We start from the raw sequence: 18,741 nt of genomic DNA, 5'->3' as shown, positions 1-18,741 counted from the left end.
TCTGGAATGATGCAAAGGGCTTTAACAATTGGATCTCTTCCTTGATCCATGTAACCATGAGCTGTAATTCTTGACAAAATAAATCACTTCTTTACAACGTATTGAGTTATTCTGTGAAGAGGAGAAATTAGTTCATGAACAGACTGTCTTGGACTAAAATATATTGGAGGGTTGTTGGGGTTTTTTTGGTCTTTTTTTGGTGGTGGTGCGTGGAACAGAGGGAAGAATGTTGAATGCATATATTTATATTTGTGGCTGTTACTCAGTATCATAGCTGAATAGGTGAATCCAGCCTTTCTGGTAAGAAGACCCAGAATAAGATGCCTTAGATTTCCTTCATGTTATTTCCTGTAGAAAATATATGCAAGGGGAAATGGTAAAAATGGAGAGAGAATTATTGCCCTGAAAGAACAGTGACTCCAAGGATGATACAGTCCCTCTCCGTGTCCTCAGGGTCTTGCAGGAAAGTGTTGAAGGAAAGCACAGCAGCAAGGACTAGTGTCCACTTCATGCTCAACATTTGGAGAGGTATAAGCTTGTTGTGGGAAAGGTCACTTTCTTACTATCGCCATATACTTATTATATGTATCCATCAAGGAAAGCTGAATCCAGCAGACTTTAATACCCAGAGGATTTCTCCTCTGCAGTGTTTGTTGCTGTTCCTTTTTGTAGGTCCAGACAGTAGCAAGGCTGAGCACACATTCTACAGCTGCAGATACAAACACACATGCAGATACACACACATGCACACTATATACTGAGGAGCAAAAAAAAAAAAAAATCAACAGTAAACATTATCTGCACTGGTACCCACACAAACACCAACAGAAATCACAGAAACCTGAGCAACACTGCACAAACAAAGTCTGTCCTCTCCAGCTGTTACAGACTGAAGTGCACTAGAAAGCAAATGCTTGGTTTTGTTTCTAGCTTAATCTATTCACAAACTATATGTCCATGCATTCAAAGCATCTGCATATCCTTTACCTTCCACGTATAGTTACAGATTATTCCACGACATCTAGCCATTCAGGGCTCTTAGAGCTGCATGTTTAACAAACAGCTCAGAACACAAAGCAACTGCAGCAATTCACTTACATTATAATTTTTTGTTATAAAATACTGACAGTGCTTAAAACTGGATGTGAGTTTAGTTACACATGTAGATATCAGCATTCTTTCATTATAAGGCCTATAACTCCAAAAACTTCATATAACTGTTGTCTTCAAGGCAGAACATTCACAGACTATGATAATTTGTCAGGAAAGTAAGAGTTGAAAGACTCACGTTTAAAGTATTAATCACAATTATTAGGCTGCAAAATAGCTATCTGCTCCCACAGTTGATCAGATAACTACATGCACAGTTTTATATACACAGGCAAATCACTATTATTCATGGATTCAGCTAAGGACATCTGACATTGTTTCTTCACTTTGGTAACTGGAGGCTGTGGAAGACTTAACGGTAGATTTTTCTGGGTAAGTTCTCTTACATGCAGCTTTTCATAGTCAGTCTTCTGAATATGGTAAAAATGATTGCTCTTGAGAAATCCAGTTATGATGCTTCCTTTTGGTTTGCTTTTTATGTGTAATTTTGTAGTGAGAAAATAACGCCTGGAGGAAAGGCAGGTATGAAATTTAGGAAAGTTTTCCTATCTATCTAGGTACCTCATTAAAATTATTTCTTGTGTTCAGACTGCTTCTTGGAAAATAGACATGTGAGCTGGGCTGAAAACTATGAAAGCCTGACTGCTGTTTACCCACCTACATGACAGCTGTGTATGCACAAGTTAATTTATACTTATACCTTGATTCCTTGTCACAGATTAACCTCCAACTGCATCTTCCTGACTTGCTCATGTTAGTTACAGTATTACTTGCAGCTTCTACTAGCGTGATTGGGCTCCTAAAGTAGAAACTCAAATCCAAAGCTGGCTTTTGAGTTGTCTGTCTTTAGGCTTATTATAGGCAGTAAATTCATCAACAAGACTACTGACTTGTGAATCTAGATTTATTTACAAAAGCTAGATGGAATTAATCTGCATATCATCAGTAGCTTTGCTCAGGTAGAACTTAATTCTGCAGAGGCCTTGGAAACCCTTCACTGGTTATGAACAGCTTGGCAGTAGTATCAAAAACATGTTAGTAAGGAAAAATTTTGCAAGTGACATGAATAAAACCTATAGAATTGTGAATCCACTGTGTGTTCACTGTTTAAATATGAAATAACATACAACAGTACAAAGGAACTGAAATATATATCAGATTCCTCTTTATGTAAATTTCATCCTGTGACAGAGAATAGAAATTAAACATTTTTTAAAAAACAACAGTTATATACACTACATTTTAAATTTAAAGTTCCTTTATGTGCCTTCATGTACCCTGTAGTATACATTCTAAAAATACATTAAAAATAGATTAAAAAAGAACAATAATATTTTTTTAAATGGACAAAAAAGCACCTATGTCAGGGTCCAAGGTTTGTCATGAATCTTTTCTCAGAAATCAAAGTGAGTAGCAGAAGCAAGTGTTACTTTTGTTAAAATCTTTTTTGAACTGTGCTTCACACAGTGAGTCTTTGGTCCATAGCTGCACTTCCTTGTCTATCACTGTATGGTGGTGTGGTTGAGTAAGTGGTGCACAAACAACCACCACATTTCTGGATGACCAGCCCAGGGCAGAACCCTCAGATGGTTTACTTCCTGATAACAGAATCCGACCATTGCATCTGTCAGAAATCAACTTTCCTAATCAATCATTTAAACTCTTTCAAAGTGCATGCACAAGCAGAAACCAACATTCCTTCCCTTTTCAGTGCAATAAATCAGGCCCATAGAGAAGTGCACGTACTGCTCAGCATCTGAGTTGTGAAAGCACTGGTCAGAAACCAGAGCAGAAAAGGTCTGTATATAGTGTGCCTAAATGTTATATAAAATATGAAGTAGTCTGTAATTGCATGCTTATTTAATGCATAGGACAAAATGCTGTACGTGGTTACACAGATTTCAGTGGAGTACTCACAGTACCTTAGAGAGAGTAAAACGCAAGTATGGGCTCTGAGTAACAGCTGGTTTTGAATGAACAACCTTAACCACAGAGTAATGGTGATTTTCTGAATCTGTTATGCTTAGCATTTAACTACAAGTTTACAACTTTACCTTTGCTGTAGCTTGGGTTTTTTTGGAGGATGGAGGCTATTCTTGGAGCATGATGTTCACTGTCATGTTTGAAGCAGAGCTGTCAAAACAAATGAATCAGGTCATGCAGCAAGTGGTTTATCTCTGTGGAAAACATTAGAATAGAGAGGACTGTGGTCTCAGAGATAGACTAGTAATTAGGTATTGATTGCTTTCACTAACACATTGTGTACAGTTCTAAACAAATGCAAGATCATTACTGACTCCTTTCTTTTAAACACATACATTTGTCAGTGCATTTATTAAAAAGATCACAAAATATGAAGCGTTTTTTACAGTTGAATCACTTGGGCTTCAATCGATCAGGTTCCTATAAGAATCCTCCATTTGAAAGGAATGTCAAAAGAATCTGCAGTTATCAGCTCCTGTCCACAACCAGGACTTTTATTAGACTACAAAAAAAGACGATTGGCTTGCAAAGGAGGAGGGAAACTGTCCTCAAAGCTGCAACAAAAGTTGAGAGAGCCAAGAAGGTTTTGTCCTGACTTTAGCTTCTTGCAATGCATAGATCTAAACAATCCTCATCCCTATGTCCCTTTTCTGCCTATATAACTTGATTAAGGGAGATAGTCAAAGGGTGTGTTGCAATGTTAGCACTTACTGTATGCTCTGAACACACAGACTGCCTTGTAAATGACATCTATGAGTACAACTGTTCCCTTTGCTGTGGTGAGATGATACCCTACATCTTCTGAGCTGGGTCAGGTCACAGACAACATATTTGATACATCAGATGGGAAAGCAGAATACTCTGCAGCTCAAGTTCGAGTTCAGCGAAAACAACTGCTCCAACAATTCCTTTAGTAACCTCCACTCACACATATAAGAGGGTGCCTCAATAAATAATGATCCTTACAGTCAAAATGCCAGTTTTTTTCTTTTTAGAAAGAGGTAAATTTAATAGTGTTTCATAACTGTGCACCATGGTAAACAAGTCCTCTGAAACTCCTATTCCATCTGCTTTCTTAACTGATGGGATGTCTCCCAAGTATCAAAATAAACCTATTCTTTCAGCTTTGATGTGTAAGACTGCATAGAGTGGTAAAGACTGCATTATTTGCCACCTGCAATCCTACCTACATAAAGATAGTAAAAGAATCAAGGTTTCACTAGGGGCCACAGTTAAGGGAGCTGCTGGGAGCTGCTACTATAACATGTACTGCATCAGAGAAAAGAGATTTATCAAGGTGAAAGTTATGTGAACAAGTGGAAAGCAAGATTATAGGAAAAGGAAGACAAAGTGTATATCATATTTTCCTGTAGTCTCTACCTGTAATAGTTTCCAAATGTTTTTCAGATGTTGTGGTTTAAGCCCAGCAACTAAGCACTACACAGCTGCTCAATGACTCCCACTCTGGTGGGGCAGGGTAAGCGTATCAGAAGAGTAAAAGTGAAAAAAACTCACGGGCTGAGGTAAAGACAATTTGATAAGTAAAGCAAAAGCTGTGCATGTGTCCTGGTTTCAGCTGGAATAGAGTTAATTTTCTTCTTAGTAGCTAGTACAGTGCTGTGTTTTGGCTCTGATATGAGAACAATGTTGATAGCACACTGATGGTTTTAGTTGTTGCTGGGTCATGTTTATACTGAATCAAGGGCTTTTCAGTTCCTTGGGCCCTGCCGGTGAGAGGGCTGGAGGGGCACGGGAATTTGGGAGGGGACACAGCCAGGACAGGTGACCTGAACTAGCCAGAGAGCTATTCCATACCATATGGTGTCATGCTGAGTATATAAACTGAGAGAAGAAGAAGGAAGGGAGGGACATCTGGCATTATGGCGTTTGTCTAACCAAGTAACCGTTACGCATGATGGAGCCCTGCATTCCGGGGGATGGCCGAACACCTGCCTGCCCATGGGAAGTGGTGAATGAATTCCTTGCTTTGCTTTGCTTCCATGTGCGGCTTTTGCTTTACCCTTTTCACCTACTTTTCAATTTCGTTATTATTATTGTTAGTATTATTGTTATTATTGTTGTTCTTACCTCTTTATTCTGTTTAAATTATTAAATTGTTCTTATCTCAACCCTTGACTTCTACATTCTTTTTCTGATTCTCCTCTCCATCCCTCTGAGTGGGCAGGAGTGAGCAACTGGCTGCATGGTGCCTGGTTGCCAGCCGGGGTTAAACCACGACAGCATGCAATCAAAGCAAAACAAGGAATTCATTCACCACTTCCCATCGGCAGGCAGGTGTTCAGGCATCCCCAGGAAAGCCGGGCTCCATCATGTGGAACAGTTAGTTGGGAGGAGAAAATGCCATAATTCCGAACGTCCCCCCACTTCCTTCTTCTTCCCCTAACTCAGCATGACATCATACGGTATGGAATATCCCTTTGGTCAGTTGTCCCGATTGTGTCCCCTCCCAGCTTCTTATGCCCCCCCCCCCCCCCCCCCCCCCCCAGCCTGCTCACTGGTGGGGTGGGGTGAGGAGCAGAAAAGGCCTTGGCTCTGTGTGAGCCTTGCTCAGCAATAACAAAACCACCCCTGTGTCATCAACACTGCTTTCATCACAAATCCAAAACATAGCCCCATACTAGCTACTATGAAGAAAATCAGTTCTGTTCCAGCCAAACCCAGCACAGTTATGCTTTCCTTCATTGCTAAGTTCTCTTACAGAGACAAATGGAGACTGAAGATTTTGGCTATCTTACTACTTTTTGAATGCATTGTGGAGTATAAATGAGGTTGCTACTCCAAAACAAAACCTTGCTTGGTGATTTTTCAAGAAAAGTTGAATATAAAGCAGAGGAAGAATAGTTGTGATTTTGTTTGCAACATATGGTTACATATGATACCTTAAAATACAAAGGACCTAGTTCTGCTCCCAATTAACTCAATAGCAAAACTCTCATTGACTTAAGGGTCAGCAAGATCAGGCCTTAATTTACCATTACTTGTAATTCCCTGATTAAATTTTCAAAGGCCAGATTCCAAACTGATTTGCAAGCCTTTGATAGCCTGCTGAAGTCAGTGTACACATGGACAAACTAATTTTTTGGCTCTTCATTAGGATCATGAAATTTTTTTGAACTAATAGTATCAGTCTTTGCCTTGTCATGCAGCAGAGAATTCCAGTCTGTGACTCCAAGTTTGTCATGTAGTGTCTTTTCCTCTCACTTCCATCTCTTTTCCATGCAGATCAAAGTAATCTTTGAATATTGGAAAGTTGTCATTAGAGCATTTCAAATATATATTCCAAGGTGTAAAACAGTGGAATGTGCCACAAAGGAATGCAGAAAATGAATTAACTGCATGAAGTAGCCATTAAAGACAAACTGAAATCTTGGAACTTCGTGATTATCTGCAATAAAAAATATTGCTGTGCAATATGAGAAAATACAGACATATTATTTACAACTACATACATTAATAATCATATTGTAATAATAGTGTTGCTGCCTGCTTATAACAGTTTTCTTATCTACTTCCACATACACTTTCCTATCAGAACAAGTAATTAAGTGCAAATTTGCAAGACCTTATTGCAAATGTTTAAGAAAACTGAGTCATCAATGTCAGAAATTATTTTTTCTACAAGCTGTTAGTAAGTGAGGAGGAATTTTTTGATGTTCTGATTGAAGCTAACAAAACTTTTGTGTGCATAAAGCCATTATTCTTATAGAGATTCACATATACATACATACATACATATACTTTTTTTTTTTTTTTTTTTAATCTGGGCTGTGTCTGGAATAGAAAGTAACTCCATGGCACACAGATAGTATATGGAGTGGTTGTCATGATATCCCCTACTAGTCCTAACTATCTCATTTTGAATCTCAAAGAGCCAATCTGGCCTGCATGCAAAGAATTTCTTGCCATAGGAAACAAGAAAAGAGGCTTATTGACAAAAAAAAAAACAACCAAAAACCAACAAACCAGGATGCAACGGTGGTTTTGTTGTACAGACACTAATAGAAAACATATTTGTTAAAACCATACAGGAATCTTTGCACAGGGTAACACCTATGTGAGGAATAAAATCTCTTGTTAACAGTCCATATGATGACAGGAGTAACTGATGCAAAGGTCTTTGAAATGGTATCTTCAACCAAAATGGGTGATGTTCCACAACTACTATCCAGATGATTTCTGATGCCCATCTGCCCTGTGGTCACCTGTGAGTACTCCAGAGCAAGTATGATCCATCACTGTTAAGCACCTTAAATTATTTATAAAACACTTCCTAACCTTCTGTGTACAAAATGCTATCCTATGCTACCATTTCTACATCTCCAGCAAAGTTTCTGCTGAGTACTTACAAGTGCCCTGTCTAAGCTTACTCAGTTATACAGCAGAAACTGTTTGGGCAAATCTCTGTGATGGTCAGTCTCCACCCAGCTCACTGGAGCTTAGAAATGGTGCCTATTAATTGCTCTGGTCACAGCAGGAGCTACCTGGAATCTCCAGGCCAGCCCAAAATACTTGAAGAACTCCTATAGCCACTAGTCAAATGCTTTGTTGAGACAGTGGCTATGAATTCAGTCTCAAACTTGTCATCCACACATGGACTAGCAGGTACTTCCTGGACGACCCAGAGAACTGGGACATTTCTGATATAGGAATACAGAAATTAATCCCTAATATCAAGATGACATTAGTTGAAAGTTAAATTTAGATGACAATCAGTCCTGAATTTCCCCAAAATTTCCTTCTACATCTGCCACTGACAGAAACTGTCTACTGCTAAAACCCCAAAAGAAAGCAGTAAATTATTCTATCAGTTCTAAATACTGGAAGGGCTGAATTCCAAGTCTTTCTCTGAGGTTGCTTTGTTGTTGTTGCTTTGGCCTGGGGTGTACGTAGGTCCTATAAATAAGGATTCCTCTATGTGCATACATCATTGCAGTCGGGTAGAGTGGTTAGGTATTGGTTGGTTTGGCAAGACATCTGTGGTTATATGGTCTCTGTATCAGCTTTCTATGATGTAGAATAGATGTGAATTTTGGGGTAAAAAAGATATATGGCAATGGAACCTGAAGTGGCAAGAACTCAGGCAGTAAAATTTACTGTAGATGTCCTGACAGAAACCTGTCACTGATTTTAGAAGATAGAAGATTACGTGCAGTCTTGTCCTCTGTCCTGTTCTTTTCTGATTAGTAAAATGTGTAAAAAAAAAATATAAATAAAAATTGTTTTCCTTTATACACCTAGTCACTAGAGACAATAAAATAAATAGGGACTCTCTTTGGGGTGATAATAATTAAGCGATAATAAAACTGTTCCATGTCTCTCTAATTAACCTGTTTTCTGACACAAAATGTTATCCCATGAAATTAAAGTATTTTGCTGCAACATATCGATTTTATCATAATTGGCAGGAGGATAGTATCAAAGTTTCATTTCAACTTTGTTTCTCCAACATGTATGAAATGTAGTATAATTGAGTGATGAAGACAACACAAAAATTTAAGACTTAATCCAAAGAAAATCCCTCAGCAAGATAAACCAAGTATTTGCTTCATAAGAATAAATTAAAATATTTCTAACTTTCCATCACAGTGTAAAATGAAAGTGCATCTTAATATCTCACACTACAGTGCTGAATGTAAATTTTGTATTCCAGTCAGCTCAAACATTGCATTGCTTTTAAAGGCCTATAGATTGTCTAACTAGCACTGCTCTATCAGGAATCTAAGCTTTTATATTTGGAAAAAAGGAGAATAAATCAAACTGAGATAGTACCTGACAGCGGTTTTTATCTCCTCGCAAGTTACAAGTGATAGCATTGCTTCTCATTTATAGACAGAATAGCTGGAATAAACCAGCTTTAGTTTTGGGTATCATGAGTTGTACATTCTAAATAACTCCTTTTCAGTGACTTTTCTGCAAGTTAAAGGTAATCCATAGACTAGTAGCTGTATAATGATGGATTCACTAAACAGTCCTTAACTTTTCCAAATCAGAGCCTTGAAATCGATGGCAGTTGGATCAGTGCCTAAATCCAACCGAAAACATACAAATGTTTCAGAAGATGTTGTAGTTTCACATTTTGTAAAACAAGTAGAAACTGCAACTTCAAGCCCGTAGTTTGGGAGTTGAAAGTGAGAGAAAATGAAATGAGGGAACTTCCAAGTAAGTTGTTGTGTTTTGTTTTTGTTTTTTTTTACCAGGGTGTTTCAGCAGTTAACATCACTGTTTAAGTGCTTTATGGAATACTTTGGACTTAGTAATATCCTTTTATATTATGTGATTAAAAGGCAGTCTTTAATTTGTGGCATCTCAGGAGTACTGTATTTACCTGTTTAAGGTCGGACAGATAATTCTGTGTATGAGTCAGGGTGCAAAGGAAAGGATTTGTAGGGTTTTTTTATTCTCTTTTCTATAATCTTCCTACTGCAGGAACTCTTTTTGATTCAATAATGACATTTGGTAGTAATCCCAGAGGAGTAATAATTTTGCCTGAAGACTAAACTGAGTGAATGGTGATCTTCCTTGCTGTCAATGACCTATAGATGACATTTTGTACCTAATTAATTAGATGTCTTTCTTTTGAAAGAAATGGTGAATCGTGCATAATTAGAAGAGGCATCAAAGTTGGAGCCTTTGGCTCATTAATCTAATGGAGCTAGCCTATGGCACTTAAAGATCATTTGTATTGCTCATGATGTTTGTGTTATTTTATGAGCAATTAGTATTCTATATTAGACTAATTCTCTTGGTAGTTTTCATTTTCCTAACTCTCACAGAAAAGATTTACATTAGAATACAGTAGAAGGTATAACCTCTAAACCCCATAATCAATCAGATATTAGCGATTTAAAATATGGGCAAAAATTATCTGGAATACAACACTGATTTTTCTCTTCTTTAGGCTGAACAAAAAATGGAAGAAATCTCATATAACTGTAGAATTCATGGACAATGAAATTAAACAAATGACACACTGAAGGAAGTGGCAAGTTCTGTGATGTATTTTTTGGTGATTTTTTCAGAAACAAGGAGTGATGGCCTCACTATGGGGCACACAGTCTTTCTGTGTAAAAATAAAAAGAGGGGTTTGTTTATTTATCTTTCTTCCAAGCTGCCTACTATTAATGTTTGGATTTTTTTTAATTTTAATAATATATTTGATATATATATAAAGATATACTGGACATACTGGATTTTTATAAACCAGATTCATTGGTAGGCTTCCTGGAGCCAGTCCATTCTCAGCACAAGGGTTCCACAAGTTTAAATTTCACTTTCCACCCACAGCTTGCAAGACTGGTATATAATCCGTGATAATTATTTCTCTAAAGAGTCTAACTACTTCAGCTTTGCTAGGATTTGTTCCTACAGAATAGCTGGTTGTCTCTTGCTATAACCATGTCTCAAAGGAATTAATCCAAGAAAGCTAAATTGTACCATGCAGCATGCTGAAAAACACATCCAGCAACAGCTTTGGAAAAAGACACCACTGATAGATAGTTTCATTCCTTAATTTACACTAAACCATTAGCCACATGCCTGGGTTGTTCAACATACATATATAGATATGGGTATGAATACATTTGTGTGTGGACATCTTAAATATGCTATAACTGAACAAGTAACTGTGTATTTTCAAGAAAATAGCTAGCCAAATATACATCTTAAATAAAACCTACAACTTCTATTTTGTCCTTGCATTCATCTTTTTGTACAATTCTACTCTGCCATGAATGTAAAGTCTACTAGAAGGCTTTACATACAAGTTTTTGCTGGATCAGTGAACATCATTTGGAAATTTTGTGTTTTATAAATTTTGTGCTTAAATCTTAATGGCAACACCTAAAATTCCCCCAGGTAAAAACTATATAACAACCATATAACTATTTAGTGTTATAGTTCTGCAGTTTTTAGCCAGTAAACTTATTCTCACTGTTTTCCTCCATATTTAATTATTTTACAAACTGTCTGTGTCTGTACTGGCAAAGCAAACAGTGCTGGGGAATCCATTTGTCAGTACCGCAGAACAGCTAAAACAGTTCTTGGTAAAGTTTTGATCTGGGTCAAGTATCAGTCTCCCAAAGAATTTTAAGCCAGCACACAGTATTCACAACAGCTCTCAAGTGCACTCTTTTGGAGGCTTAGAGATTTTAATAGCGTGAATACAGCCAAACTGTCTCAATTAACTGCAGAACTAGGGAATGGGTTCCTGGCACTCTTTTGTTTACTGGTATAGTTGTAGCTTTTTATTTTTGTGTGATAATACTTCATGCTGGGTTATTCATGGCAGTCACAAAAAGTAGAGACTTTGCTGTTAATCTTTGTTCTTCACCAAGACTGGAGCTTATAAATCAATAACCCAGAGTCAGCCCACTTGAGCTAACAGAGAATCTGAGATCAATAGAGTAGATTTTCCTCTACATGATCTTAGCCATCCCATGATGGCTCATTTATGTTCATTTACTGCGTAAATGTAGAGAATCAGACTCCACAATCTTATCAGATTGTAAAGTAGGCATGTTTATTCAGTGCTGGGCAGCACAGGGGGTAGTCCCACCAAACCCTTGCGCGCCAGGGGCAACAATTTGCCTCAACTTATATAATCAAATGTTGCATAGACATAAGATTTCTAAATATGTCTACACATATTCATAACCTAGCCCCGCTTCATATTAAAATTAATTCCAAGAAGTCATTTCCGTAAGTCCCACCCAACTGCGTTTGCGTAGTGCCTCTTGGTGGTGGTCGTGGGGGTCGTGGGGATGAAGGCTTGGTAGTCTCCCTCGCTCTGAACTTTTTACCTTCTCTCTTTGCACAGACTCAGTTGTTCCTTGGTCTTTGTCCAAACTATAGAGTTGGTTTTAGCTAGTTCTCATCATGAACTGTCCTTTAGGAGGAACTGTAGACTCCTTGCTTCAGTTAATTTACACAAGAGTAAAACAAAGCATTATTTAAGAACAATCTAGGTAATCACTAAGCAATTAGATCTACTAAAATTTCTTTAACCTCTTCCCTCACTACTAACTTTCAATTCTCCTTTTGCCTTCTGAGAACTCCAGTCCTCTTCTGTGTCTGTATTCATGGACAGGCAAAATCTCTGCTGCCCTTTTGTAGGCCCAAGGTCATTGTTCTCTGGAGAACCTCCACAGACAACCTTAATTCTGTTTTTCCCTTTTCTCTGCTTCTTGCATTCCCTAGTTGCTGTCTTTGCTTCTCACTAACACTTCACCTTTGTCTCTTCATACAGTTTCTCACTAGTGCTTTTAATCTACTAAATCATGAAGTTTCTCTCTAATGCTTGCTTAAAGTAAAGGTTTCTTGAGAGCACTAAGGAAGCTACAAGAGAAAAAAAAATCATGAGCATCTTTGTCCTCTTGCATTTCAGTATTTCACAACCCCTGTCTCCTCTTTCTTTTTTTCCCTTTTTTCCTCATTCTCTCTTTCCCTCCTATTTTTCCTTTTTTCCCTTTGACATCTCCTTCCCCTTCCCATTCTTTTTTTCCTTGCCTGCCTTGTGTTCAGAAGCACAAAGATCTGTTTTCTGTCTGAAAGTGGTTGCCCAGTCTGATTTGAATGCTTGGTAGCATGAAACACTTTTTAAATTGTTGGATAGTAACATATCTATTAACAACATATTAACAATATAACAACTATCATTGTTAGATACTTAAAGGCTACTTGTTTTAATGCAATAACAGCATAAATTGGTGTGTAAATTGTGTATGTAGCAAACTGCCACCAGTATCTGTTTCCTTTAGGCTGCAATAACTCCTGTATGGATTGCCTTTTCTCCAAATCGTTCTTCAGGCTGTGGACTCCTTTGGAGTATCACTCTCCTGTGGATGTAAATAAATGATGAGTCATTAATGGGCTGGTGCAAACAAGTGTATTTTACAGAGGAACAGAACTGAAAACTGTGCTTCTTGCTCCTGACACGTACATATGGCAGTAATCTTACTGAAATAGGCCAAGATATTTTTGGAGTGAACAGAGCTTTATGTCACAGTTCGTGCTGGCTGTGTTCTTCCTGCAGACTTCTGAAATGTGCATTTACCAGTGTCTTGAGTGACATCTCCTGGAGAAAGTAAATGTGGTCACTCACAGTAATTTGCTAGTGAACTGTGACAAGATATTTGCAGATTGCGTTCCTGCAATTCTGTTTTTGGCAATGGAAGATTCATGCAGCAATTTTATTTCCTTTTCAAGTAAAGCTGGATTAAGATACAGAGGTTTTTTTCCTCTCACAATAGTGCTAGCTGAGTTGATTCAAAGTCCTTGTCTGGTGACATAGTAACAGCCATAAAACAATGCACCAATTTGTCTTTATTATTACCTCTTTTGATTAGGTGTCCCATGAAAGCTATGTAACCTTATCCTTCTTTCATTGACATCGGGGTAAATCAAAAGAGACTGCAGAAACCTATGAAACAGAGCCTGATAAAACTTGCTTAAAGAAAAATCAGGCCAAGGCACTGTGAAGAATGAGCAGGCAAAATTAATGTAACCTGGAAGGAAGAGATGACTTCTCCCTATGCTGTGGTCTCCTGCCCTCTTTGGGTCATGTAATGTCTTTCTGCATTATACAGTGCACAGTAAAACTAGTCCAGCATAGTTTACAGCTAGGAACTGGATTAAAAAAAACGTGCTGCCAGGAATAATGTGTTTTCCAGTAACCAGGTTAGCTAAATTAGAACAAACTCTGATATTTCACTACTGCTGTGCACCAAAGAGGTATGTTTAAGATCAGAAGTGGTAACAGAAGGGGCAACTATTCCATATCATGTGCTCACAGAAGGTAAATGCAGGTTGGAAAGAGAACATATCATTAATCTTTCAACTCATCCCTTAGTCATTTATGTTTCAATTTTATTTTATTGATTACAAATCTGAAGATAAATTCTTTCAACAAAAATATATTTTATTATTTTGTTTAACTGTTTCTATTATTTTCATAGAGCCGTTGCATACTGCTACAGGATGAAAAAACATGCAAACCTGAGCTATGAAGAAAGTAGGTATAGTAATACCAGCTCTTAGGTGGAAGGGAAGAAGGAAGAATATTTTAGTGTAATAACCCTTAAATTATCAAGATAATTCTTTAACAACATACCTTTTCTCCCCCCAAAAAATGAGACCACAATGATTACGAATGGTCACTAGGCTAGCACAGAGGGTAACTTTGGTTCTAGTCTTTGCTTTGAGTCCCTGCGTTACCTTATTCACAATAAAGGTTCTCATACAATATACTGACTGAAGAGGAGTTGGAAACTAAATCTTTGTTCATTACTAGCCTCCAGAACATGCATAGATAGAAAATTCAAACTAATCACATATATTTAGGTAACTCCATATAATTGAAAATATTCCTATTAGATCTAAAAATTTTATTAAGTTCTAAGCCAAATAATTGTTCCTTCTGCAATTATCCAGACAACATTATGTATATTGAAATATACAGGCATTACAGAATTTTACATGCAGTGGAAAAATGACCTTTGTGTTTCAACTGATGCAACTGAAAAAGACAAACTTCCTTTGATCTTGTGTCTGTTCCATTTGTGTTACTGTGCAGCAACGAGATCAAGCCTGGGCATGGCTTTTGCATGTAGAAATGGATCCTCTTTCATTTAAAAGTTGCTCATTTCTTGTGCAGTTTTTCAGATTGTTGCATAGAAGGTGGACTCTGCAGATTTACTATTTAAAGTGACTCCATTAGCTAAGTGTGGTGTTTTAAAATAAGTCTGAGTCACCATTGCCTTCTGCCATTATTTGCTGCTGTAATGCCATCCTGAGAACACAATGTAGACACTTTTAATGGTTGCAGAAGCAGACAACAACTGCTCTGAGAAATTCCCTCTGAGAAATCTTTGCAGGACAAGAAATGTCAAAGAATACTACAGTATAGTCCATTGCAGTACAGTATTTCTTTGTCAAGATATATCAGAAGAAAATATAAGACAGAAGTCCCAAACTGTGATTCATGCGGAGAGGAAAAATGAATTCATAGTAACTTAAGAGGTATTTAAAGTTGCAATTTGCAATTTTAATGATTAAGCACTGTATACAACTTTAGGCTTTTAAGTCAGATGCTCTTGATAACTGCCTGGACTATCTGCATTTCTCCATTTTCTACATTGAGAACAGAAAAAAACTATGTCCCCCAGCTTTAGTTTCTCTGAATCAATCCTAAGTGGTTCACCTCTGGCTACAGTAGAAAAATAGTAGATTGCATACAGAAGGTTCCTTCTCTGTTTCCCCCTGTCCCTAGTCAGCTAGTCTTTGGAAGTATGATTTGAAGGTTCCTTAAGCATCTCCAAGATTTTACTTAAATAATAATGTGTTTAAGCCATAGTAAGTTGACTGAAAATTAAACAAACAAACAAACAAACAAACAAACAACAAATCAACCTGAGAAGGTCAGGTACACAGATGTAAACAGGAAATAAAGGATCTGGAGCCTAAATCCTGTGACTGAGTTAGAAATTTTCAGTCACAGTGTTGGCAAATCCACTTGATAAAAACCATGAAGAAATACGCCAGTGTACTGGTTTTCCTAGGACAGGGTTAGTTTTCTTTATAGCACCTCATATGGTTCTGTTTTGGATTTGTGACCAAACAGTACTGATAATAGACCAATAGTCTAGCTTTTGCTGAACAGGGTTTGCAATGTGTCAAGATCTTTTGTGCTTCTCACTGCCCTGCCAGCCAACAGATTGGAGGGTGCACAACAGGGTACACTCCTGTTGGAAGGAAACACAACCAAGCAGACACCTGAATTAACCAAAGAGATATTCCCTACCATATAATGTCATGATCGGCAACAAAAGGGAAAAGAGAGGTCTTTGAGGGAGCTAATCATCTTTTGCTTGGGAACTGGCTGGGTATCACTTTACCTGTGGGAGATTGTGATTGTTTTCACATTACGTTTTATTTCTCTTTTCTTCCACTTACCCTTCAGTTATTAAACTTCCTTTTTTTTAAAAAAAAAAAACATTTTATTATTTTTTTTTAATATTTACTTCCAAGTTTTATTGCTTTTATTCTTCCTTTCCTATTCCACTGTTCCACTGGGGTGTGGTGGGGAAGTGACCAAGACACTGTGTGGTGCTTAACTGCCCACCAGAGTTAACCCACAACAGTGAGTAAGTTTGAAGAATTACATTGACTTACGAATCAGAGCTATACAAAAAATGATGATTTTCTGTAATTTTTTTCTCCTGATTCCAGTATTGATAAAGAGGTTTTGTTGGTTTTGTTTTTGCTTGTTTTTATTTTGGTTTATGTTGTTTTGCTTGCTGCTGCTTTAGAAAATACAATCAGATTCATAGAAGGAACAAAAATAGCTTTTCAGTTCATGAAAACAGAGGGCATCAGATAGTAATGTGAATCTTTATGAAATATACCATGCATCAAGAGATATGGAACACAACTACAAGATCTGCAATGTTGCAGCCCCAAGCCCTGTCAGAACTATCAGTGAGAATACCAGTTCCCTTTTTATCTGAACAAAGAGCTGGTGAGGGGTTTGGGGAAAAATACACTTCTAAATCATGCTGCCAAATACGCCTACCCACTGTGTTGCAGGATCCTCTTGAAAGTCTTGTGCCACAGAAATTGCTACTGAACTGCAGTGCATGAGGTTTCTTCCACCTAACTAGTGCAAAGTATCCAAACTACTTCTTGTTTTCAAAGGGCATTGCAAGCACACAGCAAATTATCACCATGTAGAGTCTACTCTTTCTTACTAGCACTCAAACAACACAATGAATGTTGCAAGATAACGACTCAAGTGGAAGGCTAAGTAGTAGGTGCTACCCTCATACTGCTTCTTGCCACCTGTTGTGGTTTAACCCTGCCTGGCAACTAAGCACCACACAGATGCTTAATGACTCCCCTCACAGTGGGATGGGGAGAGAACTGGAAGAATAAAAGTGAAAAAAACTCATGGGTTGAGATAAAGACATTTTTATAGGTGAAGCAAAAGCCACACACACAAGCAAAGCAAAACAAGGAATTCATTCACTACTCCCCATCGGCAGGCAGGTATGCAGCCATCTCCAGGAAAGCCGGGCTCCAGCACACATAAGTTACATGAGAAGACAAATGCCATCACTCTGAAGATCCGTCCGTCCCCCCCCCCCCCCCCCCCTTCCTTCTTCCTCCAGATTTATAAGCTTAACATGATGTCATATGGTATCAAATATGCCTTTGGTCATTTGGGGTCTGCTGTCCCAGCTGTGTCCCCTCCCAGCTTACTGTGCCCGCCCAGCCTCCTTACTGGTGGGGTGGGGTGAGGAGCAGAAAAGGCCTTGGCTCTGTGTCAGCCCTGATCAGCAATAACACAAACATTCCTGTATCATCAATGCTGCTTTCATCACAAATCCAAAACACAGCCCCATACTAGCTACTATGAAGAAAATTAACTCTATCTCAGCCAAAACCAGCTCATTCCTCCATGCCTCTTCATTACAGCTCATCCTAAAAGCCTTTATGCATGTTGTAAAGGTATCCATATGCCCTGGAGTTTTCAACACTGTCTATCTCAAATGGCACAATGTTGTTTGTTAAGGTGCAGATCTTAGTTAAGGGTATGTATTTAAATCTGAAGATGCTTCAAAACTTGTAAACAGATTAAATACTGAGGTTCTCTGAGCACAAATGAAAATTATCCTCTCCTACTTCCTACCTGACTGACAAGCCTCTAGCTAAATACTGGGGTGAATATTGGCATGAATACAGAGTGAGAAGATTGTTAATTGTAACAGCCAGTGGAATTGAAGGGAAAACACTAACTCAAGTTCACCTGTTCCTGTAGCTAACTCTTCACCATGCAACCTTCCTTACTCTGTCCTCATCACCTCTGCCACCTGTGAGAGCCTTTGTGGACTGGCTCTTCACAGTGGAGGGGTAAGGATAATTCTAGTTAGCAGCAATTTCTGCATCTCTCTGTCTCCCAAAGAAGCAGTGACGTCTTCTACTACTTCTAGAATACTTTAAAAAATCCCACTGTTACTTGAAGCATTCATTATCTAAACTTGGACGATGCCACACGCTGGATTGTGGGATAAAGAGAATAGTGAATGCTCTAATAATGACATTCTTTGGGCCTCACCCAGATTAAGGCCATGATCCTACAACTTCTTACATGATGGCTATAGGATCAAGCAAGTGTGGGCCTACATACATTTTTCAGATTTTTTGATAGAAGCAAAACATATAGTTTTGTTATCTCTTTTTTAATCTCAAAGTTCAGTATTTTCTTCACATGCTGGAAACAGTAGCTCCTTTTGGTTCTAATAATAGAGGAGACTCTTATGCCCTACGATCAAGTATTTCTACAGACTTTGTGAGAGAATGGAGGAGCTCAATTCACCATTTGAGGTGAAGTATCTCAGCCAGCCTTAAGGTGCCAGCAAAGGGCAGTGTGAGTCTCTCAACGGTTTGGTACGGTATTTACCTCTCTCAGGTTGGTGGTCCTGGATGTGAGATATCTCAGAGAAGGTGAAATACCTCTTCAGCATTTAAGATAATGTTTAGCCATCTCACCTGCTCCAAAACCATACATGTATGCTCCACATCATTAGAGCAGACAGAAACAAAATACAGATATTTTTTTTAGAAAACATTTTT

The 18,741-nt window shown here is 38.0% G+C and overlaps 2 long non-coding RNA genes across 2 annotated transcripts in view; one reads left to right on the top strand and one right to left on the bottom strand.

The window, feature by feature from the left end:
- The window catches only part of LOC308059238, a 58,628-nt gene extending 53,050 nt beyond the window's left edge, over positions 1-5,578 (bottom strand). Inside the window, exon 1 of the long non-coding RNA XR_013926181.1 lies at positions 5,182-5,578. This is a non-coding gene — a long non-coding RNA (uncharacterized lncRNA). The remainder of the gene's footprint in view (positions 1-5,181) is intronic.
- An 18-nt stretch (positions 5,579-5,596) lies between these two features.
- LOC308059239 overlaps positions 5,597-18,741 on the top strand; it is a 167,624-nt gene continuing 154,479 nt past the window's right edge. The window contains exon 1 of the long non-coding RNA XR_013926182.1: positions 5,597-17,154. This is a non-coding gene — a long non-coding RNA (uncharacterized lncRNA). The remainder of the gene's footprint in view (positions 17,155-18,741) is intronic.

Source organism: Falco punctatus (assembly GCF_963210335.1).
Source record: "Falco punctatus genome assembly, chromosome: 2".
NCBI lineage: Eukaryota > Metazoa > Chordata > Aves > Falconiformes > Falconidae > Falco > Falco punctatus.
This window is presented reverse-complemented; position numbering and strand designations above follow the sequence as displayed.